Source organism: Hibiscus syriacus, unplaced genomic scaffold (genome assembly GCF_006381635.1).
Source record: "Hibiscus syriacus cultivar Baekdansim isolate YM2019G1 unplaced genomic scaffold, ASM638163v2 tig00117056_pilon, whole genome shotgun sequence".
In the NCBI taxonomy this organism is placed as follows: Eukaryota; Viridiplantae; Streptophyta; class Magnoliopsida; order Malvales; family Malvaceae; genus Hibiscus; species Hibiscus syriacus.
The window spans coordinates 3,173,329-3,193,771 of NW_024063539.1; the positions used below are offsets into that span (position 1 = coordinate 3,173,329).

Here is a 20,443-nt window from a genome sequence, read left to right on the forward strand (position 1 = left end):
TTTCATCTTAAGTTACATTGAACTTGTTCTAGTAATTGTATATATTTGGATACATTTATAGATAATATTTCACCGGTCCATGAAAATTTCACACTAAACTATGTATCTTTTCATCTAAACTATGCATCTTTATACCATTCTTCCTTCCATTCAAAATACACATTATTTGATTCAAATCAATAAAGGAAGAATTTTAATCCATTCCATTTAAGATTTTAATTGAAAAAATATTTATTTTTAAAAAAAATTAATAAGGAAACATTGTCATCTTCCTCGATTATTCATCTACCTCAATCGATTCCAAGTGAAGGAGAGTTTTTTATGAGTTTAATTTTCTTGTTTCATTCGAACAAGAGTAAGGAAATGAAGTGATTACAATACCTTGATTAAGCTAGAATTTAGAAAAGTGTAGCAGTTGCAAAAATATTCTAAAGTGATAATGAAATCAAGCCCATTGATTTATTTTGTTTAGAAGTGGAAATTTGATTTGGAATAACAAGGTAAAGATGTTTGTTTTGATTCTTAACATGTATGATATTTGGTGTAATTGATTTAATTTGTATGGTGTTGAAATCTACCGTGAATGTGTAAATGATTTAATTTGTATGGTGTTGAAATCTATCGTGAATGTGTAAATGATTTAATTTGTATGGTGTTGAATATATTGAGTGTTTTAATGATAAAAAGAGTATTGTTCTTCTTGGAGGTCTCAAATTCGAGTAGTGGTGTCTGTAGGGTTTGCACACATTATCAATGACTAAAAAAAATGTTAATTGACAATTTGCATAATTCATCACTTAATTATTTTCTTACTTCTATTTTGGTTATTAAAATTTTAAATTACTTCTATTTTGGTTATTAAAATTTTAAATTACTTCTATTTTGGTCACTATAAGATGACATGATGCCCCTTTCCTTTTCGATCACCCTCTGTCTATCATTATTTAATTATTGCGCCTCCAAATGCACAACCCCCTAAATCTCAAACTCTTATGATCGCATTTAAGAGTTCTTTTTTCTCTCACCCCTGCTCTTAGCACTCGCTAATCTATCTAACACATTACTTTGGTCACTCCCTGTGCTCTCTTGTCTAGAACGAGATGACATGCCCGACATTTTGACATCCATCTATTCTACGACACCATCATTCCGTCCTATTCTATGTGGCACGTTCCAATATCCTTATCATCTCATATTTGTAACCCTCATGCAGTCATCTTACTTTAACACCAAATAAACCCCTCAAATCGTTTAACTTTAAACTGAATTCTAAAACCTTTGAATTTTAAATCATACCCCCATAATCCTCGTACAGTAACTTATCATCATTTGTATAATTTATTTATTATTAAAAAATACAAATATAATTATAAACATCAAATATTATAAAACATTTGGATTAAAAATAAAAAAAATTAGTTACATGTTTAATTTATTTAATTAATTTGGTTTAATGGACTATTTGTTCTCTTTTAAGTAAACATGGTTAATTCAAGATTGTGATTTTATTTTGTGTTCAAATTAAAATTCCACCAACGAATGTTAGGCACCAGTGGTCTAGTGGTAGAATAGTACCCTGCCACGGTACAGACCCGGGTTCGATTCCCGGCTGGTGCATGTTCTTTTTAATTCTTCTTTTTATGCTTCCGAACGTGCCTAAATTCCGTTGTAAATTGAATGAGAGACCTTCAATGGTATTATCCGTCCGTCCATCGAAACTGCATAACTCATTCCATCTTGAATCATCAAAGTCCAGAACTTGCTTCTCCTTAGAGTTCTTTTTTGTTTATTTTATAATGGCTCCCCTACAGCATTCGCCATTCAAACCATTTCTATTACTTGCACTCTTCACCTTTGTGTTGTGTGCATAATCTGATACGTTGTTAATCTAATCTGCTTAGATCAATAATTGTAATTTTGGTGTAGAAGACACAATGTACTCTTAGGAAGAAAAATACATATTCGATCTTTACAAATAATATTATTGAAAAGGATAATCACAAATTCCGAAAATATTAGTTTTCATAGACTAACTTTGTAACCCTGCAAAACAAACCCCAAACCAACAACAATATTATCTTCACCTAAACTTCTACATTGATAGCCACTCACTGGCCTCCTTCACCTACACCGTTATCTTCTTGGACCAAAGCAAACAAAAACGATAGAATCTTTGCTAATCCAGAGCTAGTATCGTCTTCTCCATTTGTCCACTCGATGTACAGTTGTGAAAGAAAAAGAGAGAAATAAAATGGTGGAAGCTTTCCTTTGCTTTGATTTATATGGAAGCAGATGTTTCGGGCACTCCCTCTAAATAAAAGAAACAGATGTTCTATCAACCTAAAATTACGAAACGAAAATTTTCCATGATGATTTTGCATGAACTAAAATTCTATAATTCCCTACACCAAATCCAGACTGTTAGATATCGTATTTAGGAATTCTTTTTATATTTAAAACAATGTTAAATCCATATAACAATATATATGAAATGGGTCATAAAAAATGTCACATATATATATCAGAAAATCTATAAAACATATACATAACAAAATATCTGTAATATAATATATGAGATGGTAGCAAAAACACGTGGCTCCAAAGTATAACAAAAATACATATAAAAATATACAGTGGTACAAAAATAGGAGTGGTCGGTTCTCCTGATACTAAGTCTGCTAGCCTAAAATCTGCTACTATATGAAAATGTTAAAATTTACAGAATTAGCTAAAAGCCCAGTGCTCCTTACGGTATATAAAAACATACATATAAAATACTTCAATAAAAATCAGTTTATCAAACATGTTTTAAAAATATGACCACTACCCCTATCTGATCATCAGAATGTGTAGGTTCTCCATAACCATACACCCGGTAAGTCCTTATACATATAGCATAAGGACATGTGGTAAGGACTAACCCTGAGCACAAAGCAGAGGAGTCTGCGGTAAGGACTTACCCTGATCACAAAGTATAGGAGTCTGCAGTAAGGTCTTACAAGTCATAGACTAGGCCTGGTATATTTCCTTTAATAATACCCCAATTACAGTAATAAGCATGTATGTATTCGAGTGAAAAAGATAGTTTAATCCATTAAAACATGAAAATATTCCAAACTCATAAATCAGATACAGAAAATACAGAAATCAGATATCATATCAGAAATGTACAGTAAATCTGATATCAGATAAACATTATTCAGAAAATCAGGTATTGTGTCGTAAAAGTATTCAATATTATCATAAATCTAAAATTCAGATGAATAGTTTAAAACAGTAATGTAACACCATCAGAAAACACTTGTACAAGTCTGAGTAGTCTTATAAGAAAGCCTACTACTGAGTCTGTCGATCACGATCAGTGGCAGCGCTAGATCTTACGAATCGAAAAATCAATATCTAAATCTTAATATGAATAATAATAATAATTCATATTTAAACAATTCACATATGCATACGAGTAACTCTCGAGGAACGCATATAGTATGGATCTGACGGACGGGAAACACCGAATCTAACTGACCCTAGGTCAGGTAAAACACGAGTACTTTCATAAAAAATATTCTCGACTCAATTTCATAATCAAATCCCAAATAAATAAGCAAAAATGCTAAAAATACTAAGCATATTCAGATGAACGGACTCGATTCAGGGATTTCGGTCAGAATTTGGTAAAACAAATCGCGAAATCATACTCAGGACGTCGAAAAAGTAAAGATAGAAGTTTTCGAGAGAGAGAAATTCAATGCCAGTCAATGTCGATCAACGGTTAATGGTTAACTGGTTCGGGTCGGGTCAGGTAGGCAATGGATCGGGTCGACCAAATTTCAAGCAACCCACCAGATGGTGGAACTTCCCCATGCGCAGTGGCAGCGAGTGGGGCGCGTGCAAGGTCTCTAGGGATTAAAAAAATCCTAAGTACGTTTTAAGAGGTTTTGAGACATTTACCAAGCTCGGTTCACAGCGATGAACGACAGAGAGCTCGATTTTGAAATGTTGAAAACTTAATATTCCTTACCCTTCACACGTCAACGACAATGGAACAAGATGGACATTGGTTGATTCGGGACGAAGCAAGGAACATGATGTAAAGGTATCAAAAATGGAGTAACGGTCGGCGACAAAACGTCGATCAAAGGTTTCCTTCTATAAGAGGAAAGGTTGAAAAGAGATTTGAAACTTTCCAAAAATGTTCTGATTTTTGGGTTTTAAACTCATACTTATAAAAAATTGTTTAATTATACTATAGGTCCTTCATCTTTAGTACTTCTCGAATTTATATTTAAATTTAATCAAAATTTCACTTTGACCCCCAAATTTAGTTAAAATTTCAATTTAGTCCTCAAAAAAATTTAAGAAAAATTTAAGCCCTAATTTGAGTGTGACAAACTCATTTTATATAAATTTATTGGTTTGGTTTGCACTAGTGTATGCATGGTGAGCTAGTTAATTTCTAAGTAAACCAAGAAAAAAGACGACAATCTCAACCTCTTTTCCATCACTCGTAATCCACACTTTTGAGTCTTATCTTAGCCCCCATTTTCTTTCTAAAATTGAAAGAGAGAGCTTCTGAATTCTGATCAAATATATTTTCTTTATAGTGTTAGATTTCAGTTTTGAGGATGGTATAGTGGTGCTGGCTATGGTGGTTGATGGCTTGGATTGCTTGTTGAGATTCTTAGGGACATGCAAGAAGAATATATGTGGAATATATCAATATGCAAAAAAGTAGTAATTAAAATTTGACCTAAGAGACTGCAAAAATTACAAGGATGTGCTATACTTACTCTTAACACTAGCTAATGCATGCAAGTGATGATAATGAATATTACTAATCTACAATTACATGCAATGTAAGTTGCAAGCATAAATGAGAAGCAGATTTCATTCTCTTAAATCATCAATTTATACTCGTCCAATGCTGTTAAATCAATGTAAAACTTTTATACCGTGCAACTGGATCCTAATCTTATCTCTATATAATCCAGTAAATCTAGCCAACAAAATGTGATAACATGAACCCTAAACCCTAAAAAAACATCAAACAATGGATTTTTTATGGAAAATTCTAGAACGCTCGTTGAGCGTTGATAAATACAATTAATGATGAATATCATTAAATTAATTTATAAAATATTAAATTATAAAGTACTAAATTTATTATTATAAATTAGTTAAAAATCTAAATGTAATTTCATTAATATACAATACTTATAAAACATTAGTTTTTATAATCTTATTTTAATTATAATTAGATCAAATATTAATTTGGGAAATTTATAAATCCTAATTTATTTTTTATAGCTCTGAAGCCACTGCTGCCACCATCGTTGTTGTCACAGTCGCTACCGTCATCGTCGTCGTTGGTATCATCTTTCACCGTCGATTTAGTCTTTGTCGTTCGTTGATGTTTAAAGATGATGCCGATGGCGATGACTACCATCGACGAACAACGACGGTAACGATGGCAGTGGCGATGACAGTGGTGATGGCAGTAACGATAGCGTGACGATGGTAATGGTGACAATAACAGTGGTAACGGCGGTAGCTTTAAAACTATGAAAATAAATTAGGGTTTATAAAATTTTCGAATTAATATTTGATATAATTATAATTAAAATAAGATTATAAAAATTAATATTTTATAAATATTATATTTTAAGTAAATTACATTTAAATTTGTAATTAGTTTATACTTATGCGTTTAATACTTTATAATTTAATATTTTATAAATTAATTTAATAGTGTCATCATTAACGATGCTGCTCCTTCAAGCGTGAAAGTATCATCTATTTTTTATTATCAAAATTCATTTAAAATGAGATTTAATCCATTTGAAAAAGTGAATATTTCAACAGTTGCGGTGAGAAAGTTCGTTTAGAGATGCTTGTTATTGTAATATTAATTTTGCTTCATTCCCTTTTGTACCTTTATTTTTTGTTTGCTATTTATAGATAAATTTTAATTTAATTATTTTTTAAATAATTAATTTATTAATATAAAATTATTTTTTTAGTTTTATTAAAAAAATTAACTATCGTTAGAGATTTTTATTATAATATTAAAAATTATTAATGATTTTTAGCATTAGTTCATTTAATTTATTTTTAATTTATAATATCATGTCTAAAATAAATATTTTATTTTCTTAAAAACACTTTTTGACGACAATACCAAACATTAAAATTTTAAACTCAATTCCTTAAAATCACTTTTAAAGGAACTTTTTTACAATATTTTTATACATCAATTTTCAAAAGCAATGCCAAACTACCCCAAATCATTTAAAATAATTTACTTTATATAAGTTTAATACTTTCATTTAAACTAATTAAATTGTCGATTTTTGATTTAATCGATTCAAATAATCAGATTAATTAGAATTCAACAACATTAATTATTGTAATTAATTTTTAATTATGGAGTTAGTAAAATGTTGAGTTTTAAATATGAGATTAAAGTAATCTACAATCAGATCACTATTAAATTACCTAAAAAGGTTTAGAGGCAATATATAAAACTATCCAAATTACGAGGGGACACTTCCGATAAATCCCTTTTCCCTGCCCCATTGACTTCCTATAAACCAAGTTATACGCGCGAAGATAAATGTTCATTTGCTTTTCTATCGCCTGATAGATTCGTGTTATGTACTCTCTGAACTTGCGCGTTGCTTAATCATCCTAACCCAACACGTTTCTAATATTTTTTACTCGAACTGGTTTTCTTCTACGTTCTTGTACTCGGAAATTAGGGCAGTGCCTTTCCTCTCCCTCTCTGAAGATCGCGGGTAATAATTGGTCTCCTCTACGTTTACTCACTGAGTTTCTATTTCCGACTCACCGAGTTGCCAACTCGTTTTGGTCGTTCTAACCTATAGTTGCTCACGCGCCGATGAACAACGGTTTCGAGGTGTTCGAATTCAAGGAGGAAGACGGGGTTTCAGAATTGACAGCTGATAAATGCTTTTGCAAATTGAGAAACCCTAATTCCGATGACCCGACGACTATGGAATGTCAGATTCTCGAATGCGGTAGGTTTCTAAAACAAAGAAATCTTTTTCAATTTAAATATTTTTTGGGCGCTGAAAAAGGCCCATAGAAAACGATCGGATTTTCTGTCAAATTTTAAACGGACAAAACCCTTACCTTTTTTTAGTAAGTTTAGGGCAATGAAAACGAAGTGAATTCTATGTAGTTAATAATTGTATGAATTTGGTCGTATCAACTTTGCAACGAGGTTGTGGGAAACAGTTTGTAATGACTGTTTGGATTTGAGCTCCATAATTAAGTGAATGCGGGCTCTGCATTCACATCCAGTGAACTGGAATTTTCCCGGGTCCGTGGCCATTAGCAGATTGAGTGTTTAGTTCTAATCCCTTCTCGAGTAATGGTGATCAAGATGTGGAAATACTGCAAATTACAAACCTCTAGGTTGTTTGATCGATGTGAATATTTACTTGTGTCTTTTGAGCTGGTAGTCTTTTCTTTTACTAGCATGAAAACATATGTTCACCTTTGGATTGCTTGGGTTTGTTTTTCTGTTTCTTTATATACCACAGGGAATTCTCTATGGATTTAATTTTTGGTTTTCTTCTTTTCTGTATATGTGGTAAGTGGGTTTAAAAAGTATGAATTTATTCTCTTTGTTCAGCAATAGTTGTTGCATTTGGTGGTTAAAGTAATGTTATATGCAAAATTTATTCAAAAACAGGAATTGTTGGATAATTGTTGAGTCAGATGTGTGATGTTTCATAATTAATTATCTGCTTCTGATAATAATTCTTTTACATTTGCTTTAAGTTGCCCATGGTGCTGCTGTTCAGAGAAAGGAAATGGACAACATTCCTTGTGTAGATGTTGGTGCAATTGATGGGGCTACTCCTGCTGCCTCGCTGGGTTCTGGTGAAAATGAAATTGCCAAGGAAGGAAATACCGAGCTGGATGTTTCACCAGAGTCGAAGTCCACAAGTTCTGAACAACAGCCAGACTTAGAAAAAGATATGCATATGCATGGAAGTACCTTTCCTGAATTTGACTATAGAAATTCCTTTTCTGAAGCACCTTCACCTGGGAAAAGACAATTAAGCTGTCCCCTTTCAAGTTCTCCATTAAGTGTACTTTTCCTGTTATTCCTAAATTCCATTTTGAATTAAGCTATTTATAATTTGGCTTGCACTAACATTGTTTTAGCTCTTGCAGAATGAGCCAGTTGATATGGCTTCGATGCTAATGGAAGCATGAGTGACACGTCAAGTCCTGTTTCTGATGTAGCAGAGGATAATGGTATTCCTTCGTATTGGAAATTTTATGTTCATTTCCCTATTGTTTGTAGTGGTTCTTTATATTTTCTAAATCTTGTTATCTGCATTTTCAGTTTCTTTGAATGGCAATGCGGTAGATCATTTTGATGGCAATCCCCTATGGTAATTTCCTTTCCTTTCAAATCTATTAGTAACAGATATCAGGATAGGTGGTATGCAGTGGTTTTCATCTTTAAAGGTTTCATTCATATGCCAAGTAGGCTATTGCCTGAGTTAAAACTCTGGGTATAGTTTTTTTAATATATACCCTCTCGACATGTTATTTTAATTTTTCTTTAGTTGAATGTTAAAACAGTTCTAGAGAAAATTATTAGCCAATAAGACCTATATTATTAGTACGTGATATTCTGAAGGCTTTTCTTAGTTTGTTTCAGTTATCGTTTTTTTGCAGGATAACATAGGTGGGGAAGTTGTTATATTTCCGGAATATGTTCTATATCAAGAGAATTATTACAGGGGTATCAGTCATTTTTTCTCCTGATGGCATCAAAATTGAGTGCTCAACTGTGAGTTATCACCATGGGGCCTTTAGTTTCGAAAGAGGAGTTGATGATATTATTACATCCATTGCCAGTGGTTTCAAAGGGTGAGTCATGAATGGAACATTTTAAGTTAGTGCTTTTGTACAGTTTATTGGTTTTAAAAGTACACAGTTTTCTGTATGGACTGCATTGTAGGGTGGGTGTATGATTGTCAATCTGAAAGTCCTCTCAAAGGTTGCGGCAGAGGCTGAGAATGAATGTAGCACTTCAGGTTAGTGGTCTTACATAGCTATTTTATTTTGTTCCTTGTAAAATTTGTTTCTTATTTTCGTAGACCCGTACACTTCAGGCGAAGAGTCTTGGCCTAGGTTTAAAGTATACTATGACCATCATATGGGAATTAGTTCTCAGCTAATATTTGTTTTTCTTTTCCTTCATTTTATCTGACTTTATTTCTCATGTATATTCCAGTTATTGAGGAGTTAAAGTTCACGGTTTTTGACCCCAGATGGTCTGAGAAACAGGAAGCAATCACCATTAAATCATAAATACCTGGCCATGTGGAATATTGTGTTTGAGTAAGCTTCTAAATAGATGTTTCTTTTCAAAGTCGTCATTCAACTCTAATTGGCTGCTTAGAGTTCCATTTACAATTTTGTTGCCTTAACAAAGACGATACTTTCATGTCTGTCATGATATTATGATGTTAAATCTAAGAGCAGGGCTAAAATATTCATTTTCCTTTTCAGTCCACTGATGGAATGGACGGGGATGATTCGCCAATACATAAGTCTTATTTTCCCAAGTAAGTTATGGGACTTCAACCCCCTTCCCTCTTTCCCCCCCCCCCCCCCTTGAAACACACACACACGAAGGGGTTAAAAGTCCATGTTTTCTTTATTGTTTCAAGTTTGTTTACTGATTTCATGACCTCTAGTCTTGCTTATGCTCTATGCCAACAACACCTGTTTTGCAGTTTTGATGAGCCTTTTGAGGAGGTTATATATCCAAAAGGTGATTTTGATGCTGTTTCCATTAGCAAGAGAGATGTTGATCTGTTAGAACCAGAGACCTTCATCAATGATACGATCATTGACTTCTACATTAAGTAAGATCAATTTAATTCTTTTATCATGCTTATGTTTCTATTTTTTAAGGAATGGTGCAGGCTCAAGTTTGGAATATTTTTTTTTGACAGGTATTTAAAGAATCAGATAGAACCTGAAGAAAGGAAGAGATTCCATTTTTAACAGTTTTTTCTTTCGGAAACTTGCTGATCTTGACAAAGATCCATCCAGTATTTCAGATGGCAGGGCTGCTTTCCTGCGAGTTCGTAAATGGACAAGAAAATTGAATATGTTTGGAAAAGATTACATCTTTATACCTGTAAATTTCAAGTAAGATTTTTTCCTCAGAGTCGTTAGTTCTTTTTAAGAAATACTTATAAGAACTTATGAGCTAACATTAAGTGTATTTGCATATTACTCACAGCCTTCATTGGAGTTTGCTAGTCTATGTCATCTTGGTGAAGTGGCTGCTTTTAAGGTATATTCTTGTTTGACCGGAAAAGAGTTTTGGGGAATAGGCCTTTATTCATGCATATTTTTCTATTCAGAACGAGGACTTGGCCAAGTCATCGAAGGTACCATGCATATTGCACATGGATTCCATCAGAGGAAATCATGCAGGTCTTAAAAATCTAGTCCAAAGGTATTCTAAGGCTTTTAAAGTTTGATGTAAGGGATGGCAGTGTATTATTCTCCTGGTTAATAAAGTAGTAGGCACTCTTTTCCCTCTTCTTTTGTCCTTCATGTTACTATTGTAATATGGAGGGCAACTAGAGGGTTTTAACGAGGCCTAATATCTATCAAAAAATAATACATTTGCTTGCAACTTTACCTTGTTAGGTTTCAATGCCTGCACTGAGTTGCTTCTCTAAGTTAAAACTGCTGATATATATATATATATATCTAGATTATTAATTTCTGCTAGCTTCAGCATATGCAAGTTTGACTTTTGAAAGTACCCAAAAGATAAAAGACTTAATGACTTGCTTTATGTTGCAGCAAAAGCTAGCCGTTGAACGAAGGGGTCCAACCCATATTTGTATTTACTGGTCTTGTGTAGCCCTTTTAAAAATTGATCTTTTCCATTTTTCTCCAAAGTAGTCATACACATTTTTATTGAATAATTTCTTCCCGTCCATCATGTTGAATCTTTTCACCTACATCTTTAATTTCAACTTTGTGTGCTTATTTGACATTTAAACCCCCCCCCCCCAAAAAAAAAAATAACTAGTATGCATTTTGAATGGTATCTCATTATTTCTCAGCCTGACTTTTGTCCTTGAAAATGACAGTTACCTTTGGGAAGAGTGTAAAGAGAGGCACAAGGAGACATCTGAAGATCTTTCTTCAAATTCTTGAACTTGCGGTTTGTCTCACGAGGTACAGCTAAATTTGGTTTAATATTTCTATTTCATGATATGGTCTTGGAATAAGCATTTCCTTAATAACTATGTGGATTCAGAAGAGGGGAGAATGGTCCAAATATTATTTCTTGTCCCATTTGATCTGTACTTGAATTTATCTAATATCTTTTTTTTTGGGGGGGGGGTTTGTTTGGGGGCAGGGGAGCTCTTGGAACAGTGTGTTAATCTATCATTCAAAGGATACTTATCTTGCTCCACTACTCATGTCATGATAAATATATTTTTGCATTACCAGAGAAGTGAAGTTGTGATACACATTTGCGCTTGTTTGCCCTTTAATTTTTATACGACTGTATTCCTGTCATCTCTCTGGTTATATATGCAGTATTAATGTTTACATCTTTGTCTGTATGCTTGCATGAAATAGAGAACCGGCTTCTTTATTTTAGTTGGGACTGCAAAGTTGAAAGGGGAAAGAAGGAAAATGAAAAACTAATGTGTTATTCCTTGCATCTTTGTAACTCTGTTGTTATACATTTGATAATTGCTTAGTTGATGACTCTCTTGTGGTGTGTATAATGCATTTTCTCTTATATTTGTTCCTTCATTGTCAGCTGCCCACAGCAGGAGAATTCTTTTGATTGTGGCCTTTTCTTACTCCACTATCTAGAGCTCTTTTTAGCTGAAGCTCCTCTTAACTTCATCCCTTCAAATAACCAAGTTCTCTAACTTTGTAAGTGGTCAGCATATGTATTTGGGTTCATACTGCAGTTGTTTTTTGTCTGATACTGTATGGAAGGCTCATCCAAGCACAATCTTCTTTTGTTCTTTCTATATTATTATTTTATAATTTTAACTTGTACCTTTTATTTTCTTTTCTATTTTTCCATTTAGCAATGATGTGATCTAAGGTTTGTCATGAAAATGCTTTAGTGGGAAAATGTTCTGCACTTTTGTCTCAGGATGGGAACCAAGTTAAAAGTTTCTTCAAGATAACCTGAGAATAACCAGTTGACTAGTGTTGTGATCAATCTATATATTTGTTATATGTTCAGAAAAATCAATCCATGGTTTTTTATACTGTTTTTCTCCCTTTGTTTGTCTCCCAGCTTAATTTGGATTGGTTTCCACCTACTGAGGCATCTCTAAAGCGCACTCTCATCCAAAAGTTGATTTGAACTCCTAGAAGCTCGTTCTCGGGAAATCAGTTCAGCTCATGCAGTGATGACAATAATTCTTCTGAAAAGATTGAAAATGAAAACGGCGTGAAGTTTATTGCAGGGAGTTTCAGTCCAGAATTAGCTTATCATGGGAATTTAGATTCCCAAGCAGGTCAAGGGATTGAAATGACTCTGTTAGCATCATCTTCTATGAGAAACATGGGGAGTGTTAATGATTCTGGTCTGGTTCTCAGGGAGTGTTTTATCCAGGAGTTACAACAGGCCTTTGCTCGGACAATTTCAATCTTTTGACCAGCCTCCGTATTACAATCTGAATGGGGCTATATCACCAACAGAGGTATTGAATTTCATCATTCTTATGATGCTTTTCTACTCAATTAGGTTTTAAATGGGTGCACTGGTAACCCGGTGATACTTCCTTACTATACCTCTGATGCTATGTCAGAGATGGAGGCATACCAGAAAAAAAATGAGGGAAAATCAATTACTGTGAGAAATTGATAAATAGAGGGATTTCTGCAATTTGATATTCTTGTTTTATATTTTTTCTTGGATTTCCATACCCAATTACAATATCTGTTTATTTACAGGAAGTGCAAACTGGTCAACAGTTTACTTATTTGGCTTCTGGAGAAACTAGTTTTCCACAGTTCTCTGGAATCACACCTCAAGCTTGTGAACCTCCATATCATCAGGAGGTTTTGGCATGGACAGCACATGGAATCCTGGAATTTCCATGCAAGGAGATCATGAAGTTGACACATCTTCTGAAACATCTGCATCTGGTGATGAAGATGATGACGATGATATTGGGATCATTGAATGTATCCCTTTCAGTAATGAGGAACGAATTGAAAGACAGGATACAGTTCAGGAACAGTCTCATCTAGTGGAAAATGTGGTGTGTCTAAAGAAAGTTTCCATGCCTGCCTCCATTGAGGTGCTGGAGCCATCTATCAGCGAAGCTTATGGAGCTTCCGATTACACTGTCAAGACCTGGATTAGCACTGAGGATGCAGACCTTCGCTCCACCGATGATTTACCTGTACTGTTGCATCAAAATTCTGGTGCAGCAGTAACCATTTGGATCAGGACCCTGAACTCATTGAAAAGAACGCTGAAAGGGTTGAGAACGAGGCCAGAGGTGATGATGTGAAATAACTCTACTCTATCATCGTCTGGAAACCCCAATATGTTGTCAAAACGGTTGGATCAGGATTCAGAACCCCATGAAACAAGGAGGCTAGAGCTGATGACTTCCCACCCGAAGATATTTCAACTATGCTCTCGCTTCAGAATCCAAGTACAGTGTTGAACCAGTTGAATCAGGATTGAAATGGTTGAAAACAAGGAGACAAATGACCATGATGTGCAAATAACCAGCAATGATATGTCAGCAGAAATAGCCGAAACCAGTAGCAAACGGATGCGGCTTACGCCTTCCGATGAAGAGAAAGTGTAGTCATAGAGAGACATGTGGAATTGGAATTTTTTGTTTGTTGGTTTGTTTCCACCTTTCACATACACTAGGAATTCAATCAATCCTCAACTATGTATTTATTTACGCACGTTGTGCCATGCTGTGAATACTGTTAGTGGCTTTATGTTGAGAATGGGGGCGTAGGACGGTAGGAGATTCGTTTTAATCCTTTGGATAGCTCTCTTAGCTACAATATATACCCTGTTAAGGAGAGATCTGCTCCCAAAATTATCTTGGACAAGTCGCTTGTTGCCCTTAACCTGAATAGGTTTCCCTAAATTATTAGTGTATTAAATAATTATAATTTATAAAGATTAAATCATATTATCACTGTAGAAAGACAAAATAATTTAATCATATTAATTTATAATTTCATAAATTTGATATATGTAATTTTATAAAAATCTGAAGCCAATCAACTTATTGCGAAACCACGGCCATCAGGTCGATTGCTATAACTAATGTGGATTAAGAACTTCTTGGATATTGACCTATTTTTACTGACAATGTATTGTATTGACATTATTGTAGTCCTGTAAATGAATTGAACGTTCAGCGAACCGTTCGTGAACCGTACGGCGGGAAGTTCGTTTATGTGCGTTTATTTATTAAATGAACGAACATGAACAATATTTTTTTCGTTTAATTAAATGAACGAACATGAATATAGGTCTCGTTCGTTCATTTACGTTCGTGAACGTTCGATTATGTTCGTTCGTTTATGTTGTTATGTTCGATTATGTTCGTTTGTTCATTCATTTATGTTTAACTCAATCTTCTTAAATCAATTTTGGTGACCAACTCCATAATTAATCTGATATTCTGATGACCAACTCCATAATTAACCCAATTATTTGGAGATTAAATCCAATATGTTAACCTGTGAGGCACCGCACCTATTCATTTCCCCCTTTTTTCCCAAACCCTAGTGTCCACTAGAGAGTGGAGACGATCGCTGAAAGCTTCAAAACAAGTTATATTATAGTGCAATATGAAGTTTACAGGTCTTTTTCATCTCTTTCTCTTGTTTTATTTGGCTTAATAGTTGATATGTAAAGTTATTGCAGGTATCTTCACATCTAAAACTCAAGAAACATCATACTTCTTTCTAGAAATATGAGAAGATAAAGTAACAATCGGAAGTATGAGCATCAATAAAGAGAAAAATATAGAATTTGCCAGAAAACAAAACAAATGTTTCTATGCAATTTCTGAAAAGAGTGTAATAGCGAAAATGATTGTTCATATGTAATCATGGACCACTAAGATAAATGTTTATAGCGTTAAATTAAAGTTGTGTGAATCATTTAATATCTTTAAAGATCGATCAAAATATTTGATATCTTCAAACATTTCATCACTGCTAATAAACTCTTACTCTATTTATCACTGTAGAATTGGTTGATTTGCTTTGTCGACTATTTTCATGAAGAACAATGGAAGTAGGGTCTCCAACGTTTATGTTCGTGTTCATTTATGTTCGTATTCGTTTATGTTCGTGTTCGTTTATTTATTAAATGAACGAACATGACCATATTATATTCCTTAATAAACGAACATGAACAAAAAAAATTCGTATGTTCGTGTTCGTTTATGTTCGTCTATTATTAAATGAACGAACATGACATACTTCCGTTCGTGTGCGTTCGGTTCGTTTACAGGCCTACATTATTGAGCAACATAACTTTAAAACTCATATTGGGGGCGAGGGTAGTTGACTTTAATTAGTGACCAATATGTAAAACTATGCCGAAGTATTAGGGACTATAATGCAAATAATCCCAAAAATATAACATGTGCAAAATAGATAAATTTCATATTCGGTCCCTACAGGTGAACATGAAAAAACGCGCTAAAAGTAGGAGACTAAAATGCGATTATACCAATATTGCAAAGCATGAATATAATGTGAGAATAACAAAACTGGTCTTTCCAGTGATCTCTTTGCAAAATACGGCAAAGTTCGGGGGACCTAAACATAATTTCCCCGAAACTCTGCTATATATCACTTTAGTTTTTTTTCTCATTTCACCCCGATTTTTCAAAAAAAAAATCTTTCTTTCTTTTTTCTCTCAAAGCCATCGGCCAGCCCACTATCGGTCGCCCTATCTGATCTCGAACACCGTCTGATCACCGTACCAGCTATCGCACACGGAGGCTGAGCTTTGAAATGAACCCAAAAAGCCTAAAACCCCTCACTCTCCTAAACCTAGATCTAGTACCTAAAATACCTAAACCGCCCCCAAAAGAGCCCCCAACCCATTATTTCTCACTCACCGACCGTCGAAGAAAACGAATCGGCCTCCTCTCCGACGTAGGTAAATCTCGACCCCTCTTAGGCTCGATTTTATTTACATGCAAACTATTTATATTTTTTGTTATTACTTTTACTATTTATTCGAACACAAAATGAAACACAACAAAAAAGAAAATACCTTTCGAAAGTTCTTTTTTTTTGCTTTTATTCGACCGAAAACTCAAAGGGAATGACCCTTGTTACATATTTTTGCTTCGGTTATATAAGCTCGATTTACTTTTTTTAACCTATTTTTGCTATGAAATGATTACAAAAAAAATCAACTTGCGTGTAGGGATGGCAAAAAAAACTCGAACCCGACCGGGAAAATCGAAAACCGAATTAAACGGTGACGGGGGAAAATCGTTTATGCTAAACAGGGACGGGGAAAAACTATTTATTTTAACGGGATGGTTTAGTAATCCCCGCCTCGATACCCACCCGATACCCGGCCCAATAAATATTAAAAAATCATTATTATATATATATATATATTAATAAATTTAAATTAAATTAAAAATATATATACTTTATATATTTAATTTAAATATATATACCCGACCCGATACCCATTTAAATAACCGTTTATGCTAAACGGGGATACTCGTTTCCCTGCGTTTTCCTCGATTACCCGATGGGGATCCCCGTTTAAATTCCCACAATTTTTTAAACGAGGATGTATGGGGTTTTTTAAATGGGGACAGGGACGGGGGACCAATACCCAGCTCATTACCATCCCTACTTGCGTGACGTATGAGTTTGGTGTTCAGTTGCTTGTTGAAATGTTCTGAATTTCTGACACTGTAGGGCCTTCGTTGTGGCAGAGGCGGTGGGCGAAACGGTGGCAACAACTTGCTCAATCTGGACTGTTGGATGGTCCAGATCCGACAACTTATATGAAAAGGGACGGTTGCTGAAGAGGAAACCCTAACTAATGGTTGATTTGGGTCGTTAGATCTCTCCCATATCCAACGGCTGGGAGCTGGCGGTGGCTGTGGAGATATGGTAAAACCCTAGCCAGGTTGCTGGGCTCCCAAGTAGGTCATTCAGTTGGGCTTTAAGCTTGGGCTTATATCTGGGTTGGGTTGCTTGTAATTGGGGCCGAGTTTGGGCCATGATAATTTGATTTGAAACTGGGTCATGTTTTGTATTTTGGGTCCTTGTTGAATCTGAAATAATAATAATAATAATAATTGAATGGGACGAAAAACAACTGTTGACAACTATTCCTCTTTGCCCATTCTTGTGTCATCAAGAATAGGGCAAAGATGAAGAGACAATGAGTTTTTCGTCCGATTCATTTCATAGTTTGAAATATGATAAGGGATCTGTTCCACTGTCACTCAGGGAATATTAGATGTGAGGATGTTGATCCATTCCGCTGTCACTCAGGGAATATTGAATCGGGGCAGACTTGTTTTGTTGTCACTCAGGGAATATCAAATCATGAAAGAGAGAGATCTGTTCCGCTTCTTTGAAGGGAGTATCAGATCTAGGGGGAGTTGATCCATTCCGTTATCACTCAGGGAATATTGAATCGGGGCAGACTTGTTCCGCTGTCACTCAGGGAATATCAAATCTTGGAAAAGAGGGACATGTTTCGTTTCTTTTGAAGGGAATATCATATTTGGAGGAGTTGATCCATTCCACTGTCACTCAGGGAAGATGAATCGGGGCAGACTTGTTATGCTGTCACTCAGGAATATCAAATCTTGGAAAAAAGGGACATGTTCCGCTTCTTCTGAAGGGAATATCAGATCTGGAGGAGTTGATACATTCTGCTGTCAATAAGGGAAGATTTCACTGTCACTCAGGGAATATCAAATCTTGAAAGAGAGGGATCTGTTCTGCTTCTTCTAAAGGGAATCAATCTGCAAATTAAGCATTACCAATTGTTAGTATATGTTCGAAAATTTGAAAGATCATATTTGAAGATTTAGACTTCAAGATAATCTTTGAAAATCGATTTTCTTGTGCAAATTTATCTTGCAACCATTGAATATGGGAGTTTGCCTCCCTAAACATGATTCTATGCATTTGAGGTTGAATTTAGCTTCTACTTGTTGGGATTTTGATATCACGAATCTTCTCTTTCATTGAAAGATCTGTAAAAACCATATGTTTATGTGCAAAATGCAAATGCATTCTTTATGCAAATGATGTTCTCATGCATGCACAAATGCTGAATTAATTTTTCTTTAACTCCAAATTAGAGAACCACGTCTCTTCCTATTGACCATTTTTTTCTAGGGTTTACTCAGATATCGGTGTAGCAGCTTGCAACTTCTGAAGATCTACCCAATCATCTTGTCTTGTGTCTTCTTTGCCTTTTATGCATTAAAGTCTCAGAAGAAATGCTTCACTTCTTGATGCCATTAATAATATGACATGATGTCCCTTTCTGCTACTGGATTGATGCTGCCATGATTTTCTTTATGAAGTAAGCTCTGCTCATATTCAGGGTTTACCGCTGACACTCCAAGTCATGATACTCACTCAATGCTTTCTGGTCTGAATCTTGTAATCTCAACATGATCTGGGTTTCTGGTCATGCCCAAAGTGGGTATTTCATGGTTCCACCTTACTTGGGTGCCAAAATTCATCTTTGACTGGTCGTATTCTTGCATTTTGCTATACGCTGAGATATGTGCCCCTTTCAAACAGGCGATCATCTGCTTCTTTGACAGATCACTGCTCCAAAGACTTTTCGCATTTGAGATGTCCTGTTTGAAAAAATGTTTTCCTCATTTCTTTTATTTTAGAAATCAAATAATGAAAGAATTTGTGAATGATTTCCCCTTAATTAGGCTCACAATCAAATTGCAAACATTAGTTCACAATCAAAAGAATCATTGATCTTTAATATTTTAAAGTTATAGCTCTTTGACCAGTATTAAAATTGATGGGTTGGCTTCGGTTGGCTTTCTTATTTTCTAAGGTTTAGCCATTGAGACACCGCCATTTGTTTATACCATGTGCACCTTGTTCATATCTTTCTTTCTCGGCTTGGCATATTAAGTGGATGCAGACAAAATGAAGCAACTAGCATATTCTTGCTCGATCTGAACCGTTGGATAGGTCCAGAACCGATGACTTATATGAAAGTTGGCAGCTGCTGAAGAGGAAACCCTAACTGATGGTTGATCTAGGTCGTTGGATCTCTCCCAGATCCAATGGTTGGGAGCTGGCAGCGGCTGTGGAGATAGGGTAGAACCCTAGCCGGGTTGCTGGGCTCCAAAATGGTTCGGTTCAGTTGGGCTTCCATCTAGATTAAGTTGCTTATAATTGGGTCGGGTTTGGATCCTGATAATTTGATTTAAAACTGGACCGATTTTTATATTTTTTTGTTCTTGTTGGATCATAAAAATAAAATAAAATAATAATAATAATAATATCGAATGAGACGAAAAACAATTGTCGACATACACCTTTCCTTTCTTGACCAAGAAACCATCGTAAGCCTCCAATGTTGTTGGAAAAAATCATACTCCTATAAAAATCTACTATGGAGAATGATGTCTGTATCATTCATTGAAGAAAGTGTTAGAGATAACATTGAATGACAGTTAAATGCAACGACGATATTAAATCTAAGATTTGAGTTAGAGAAGAGAAGTTTTTTATTTTTAATCTTTGAATAAAGTGAAAAAAATCCAAAAAATCTAGAGGTCAATTTATAAATTAAATCAAATTTATTAATGTAATCAATGTGATGAGAGTTAATGACTTAATGATCAATTTTTAATAACTCGATAACGTAAATGATTAAAATATAAATTTTTAAAATTTAATGATCAAAATAAAATAAAGGCAAAATAAAAGTGACCTCGATAATAGTTAATCCAATTTTCAACTTAAAAAGTGAGCTAAAGAAATGTACAAAGTTTTTTTTTTCATTTTAGGGTAAATGACATATTTAGTCATCAATCTAATCTCATAGTTTTGTTTTGGTCATTATACTATTTTGTTCTTCAAAATCATACCTAATGTTATATTTTATTTCAATTTTAGTCATCTACAGTTAAAAAAATAGGTATAATGACAAAAATACTAATACTTTTGACAAAATAGTCACTTTAACCCTTATTTTTTAATCAAATTAACCCCCTAACATTTCATTTTGGGTGAAAAGAAGCCCTCTGTGGATGAAAACTATTAGTCAACTAATATCGATAATTATAACTAATTTATCATAATATTATAAATTACAATTAAATTTGAATAGAAACTCAAATAATTTAATTCAAAT

General features: G+C 34.3%; 1 non-coding gene and 1 pseudogene across 1 annotated transcript; both read left to right on the forward strand.

Moving 5' to 3' along the window:
• Positions 1-1,546: 1,546 nt before the first annotated feature.
• Positions 1,547-1,617, forward strand: TRNAG-GCC. The gene has a single exon. It is a non-coding gene; the product is annotated as a tRNA-Gly (tRNA).
• Positions 1,618-6,745: 5,128 nt separating this feature from the next.
• On the forward strand, positions 6,746-14,111 carry LOC120198659 (annotated as a pseudogene).
• Positions 14,112-20,443: the final 6,332 nt, after the last annotated feature.